Genomic DNA, 3446 nt, shown 5'->3' on the forward strand with positions numbered 1-3446 from the left:
ACACGTGTGGAGACCCCAGGCTGGCTTTGTAGGAATCAGTCCCCTCCTACTAGGTGGGTCCTGGGAATTGAACTCAGTTTGTCAGGTTTGGTAGCAAGCACTCTTACCTGCTGAGCCCCCTCGTCTGCGCGCTCTCAAGGAGCTTCTTGCAGACGTCCATCACCCACGTGCCCTTTCCGGACTTCTCAGGCTTGCCCCACCCACCGAATGTTTGGGTGTCGCATCGTTTATCACCGGACCCGTTGGTTTCTGTTTTCTTGGTCGCTTCATCCTGTGACTTCCTGACCTTATTTTTAACCTCGTTTCTGGGTTCCTTTCTATTTATCTTGGGCTCCGGATTCCTCTCTGTAGAATGTCATCACGATGTGACCATTCAAGGTGGACAAGCTGAGCTGATGGGCTTCATCCCTTTCCCTCCTTTGTCTTACTTTTCATCTTCCTCTTCCTCGCTATTAATAAATGCTTGAGTCATTTGAAACTATGCGACAGGCATTTCCTCAGCAGGAGGTAGATCCTAGAACAAAAGCCTTAAAAACATCGAAGATGAAATAGTGCGGCCCGAGCCGGGGCTGTCTACGTGCGGCCTCTGTGTTCTCTATATTTGCATATCATTTGTTATCACCTTCATATTTTAATGTAAATCTATTCATTTACCTTGCTTGAAATAATTTTTGTATGGGTAGAAGTTATATTAATGCTGAAAGGCTAAAACAATTAAAAGATTACATTGAAATACCTCACTCTATTCCCCATGGAAGGGCTGGTTGAGAGTTGAACTTTATATTCGGTGTGTTAAGACCTCTTGTACTCTCTTAGGAAGATCGTTGTATTTAATAAAAATTTGCCCCTTCCTTTCCCTGGCCCGGGTGTTGTCATGGGGACAATATAACATCCGAAGCGCTCTCTCTTTTCGTGCCTTGCGTTTCTTTAAATATTTGGCGACAGTTCCTTTTGTGTCCTTTTCCCTCTGGACCACCACTCTGGCTCCGCTCGCTGCCTGTGATGGGAGCCTGGCACATGATGGGGGGCTGTGGACATTCATCTTAGCCTTTCTCGTCATGGGCCCCGTCCTCCCACTGAACTTGGCATTTGAATCCTGACTTATACCTGTGTCTTCCTCCCCTCCCCCTTTTCTTCCCTCTTTTCTTCTTTCTCATTGTGTATTTTTTGTTTTGAAATATTAAAACATTCTGAAAAGTACATACAATGGATAGACAGCTTGATAAAAAAATAATTAGGAGAAAACATTCTGGCCAATTTCTGTGAAGTCCTCCTGTAATCCCAGGGTTGGGGAGACAGAGGCAGGAAGACCTGGAGTTCAAGGCTGGCCTAGACTATATAGTGAGAATCTGCCCCCTTTGTTCCCCCAAAGCAAATATTCTACTCATCATGTCCAACCTGCAACCCAGAGTATCCATGAAAGCGGCCTAACAAGTTTCTAAGCTTATTTAAACCACCATGTGATTTTTTTTCCATGCCCCTTCCACAATTCGATCGCATGCTTTTCAAGACTGAATATTGTGGATGACAATGTCATGTCACAATGTCAAAAGGTTGGGTACATCTCCCAGATAGAATTAGAATATACCTACCCCACCTTAGGTTTCTGATGCCTCCCTTCCTCCCTGTGTCCTGTTCCCGCAGCCGTGAATGTCCTGAAATATGGTTTGTTTCTCGCATCCCTGCACTTTGCTTAAGTGAAATTATACTATTTCCCATTTTTTCTTCTTGTTTGATAGGCTGCGTGCTGCTCTTTGTATAGAGCTTCAGTTCATGCTTATTTTACAGGGTTCCATTTTATAAATGTATGAGTGTACCCGTTCTCCTGTTGACCAGCTCCCTCTTTAAAGCCCAGTTCTGAGCCTGGACAGTGATCTTCAGTTGACTTCTGGCCATTCTAGAAACAGTGAGATTTTGCTTTCTCAGTCTAGATATTATTTTTCTCTTTTAAAAATATTTAAAATTTTATTTGTGTGTGCATGTCTATTCTCTCTTTACACACACACACGCACACGCGCGCACACACACACACACACACACACACACACACACACACACACAAAAAAAAAAAAAAAAAAAAAAACATGTGTGAAGGCACCCTTGAAGACCAGAAGAGGGCATCAGATCCTTTGGAGCTGAAGTAACAGGTGGGTGTGAACCTCCCATTGTGGGTGCTGGGTGCTGAACTCTGGTCCTCGGCAAGAGCAGTGCTCACTCTAAACCAATGGGACCTAAGACCGTACTGATTTTGGAATTGCATCATACCATTAATTCAGCTCTTGTTCCTACCCTCTAATGTCTGTGGCACCTCTGGACTCTGGGCCCAACCCTCACAATCAGCTAGAGCGACCCTGCCATGGCCTGAGCTCTGACAATCTCTAGTCCCTGTGCTTCAGGCACCTGTGTTCATCCTTGACTTTCTGCCCAGCTCTAGCCCTCACTCACTATGGTCGTTCTTGGAGACCAGAGACCTCATTGTCCATCTTACTACCCTGGAGGAGGGCACTTGGTTTTGTTATTGAGAAAGTTTAAAAGAACGCTTTTTTGCGGGGAGCATTTTCTTGTGTGTTTTAATAGATCACTGATGAGTCTGGACGTGTCATCAGTATTCTGGGGTGTCCCTGGGTACTTGTGTTTGTCTGACATTCTAGCACTCTTACTGTGTTATTTGCATAATGCTCCAGTTTATGTGAAAAACCTTTATTTTATTTTACCTAACTTGAAACTTGTTCCTAACAGAGAAGGAAGAGGATGACCACTTCCTCCCCTCTGCACTCTTCCTTCGGTCCCTTCTGCCTTCTCAACATGCTTTGCTTTGAGGGGAAGTGATTCAGTCACTTAACTCTTTGCTTAAATGACTTAGCTCCATTAACTTTTATTAATGCCCACTTGAGAAGGTAGTGATGACACACGCTATCTAGTTCACGTAGCCGACTGACCGCTGGGTGTACTGTAAGTGTTAGTATTAACTCAGCGTGCTGACACTCTGTTGGAGCTATAGAAGGTCATTGAGAGCTGTGCATCAGCTCCCTGCAGCTGCTGAAAGGAACCACCTAAAGCTCTCTTGCATAAAGCACACCTTCTTGTCTTGCAATTATGGAGACGTATGGAGGCCAGAGGCCAGTGTCTCTAAGGCAGAGGAAAGTGTCAACAGGCACTGTTTCCTCCAGAGGCTCGCCTGGAGCTGTGGTGCCTTGTCTTTCTCAGTTCTGACAACTGTCAGCATTTTCTGGCTTGTGAATGTTACCGATGCCATCTCTGCTCTGGGTGCACAGTGCCATCCCTCTTGGTCTAGTTCCGTCTCCCTCCACTTTCTTATCAGGACAAATGATGATATTCAGGTCTCAATAGGATGATAGGGGTAGTGTCCCTAACTCATGCAAGTCAACCCGCAGCTTAGTACTGTGTGTGGGTACTTCATGTGCTAAGTCTCTTTGCCATGGAAG

This window comes from Peromyscus californicus, unplaced genomic scaffold, assembly GCF_007827085.1.
Source record: "Peromyscus californicus insignis strain IS unplaced genomic scaffold, ASM782708v3 Scaffold_18__1_contigs__length_77618521, whole genome shotgun sequence".
NCBI classification, from domain to species: domain Eukaryota; kingdom Metazoa; phylum Chordata; class Mammalia; order Rodentia; family Cricetidae; genus Peromyscus; species Peromyscus californicus.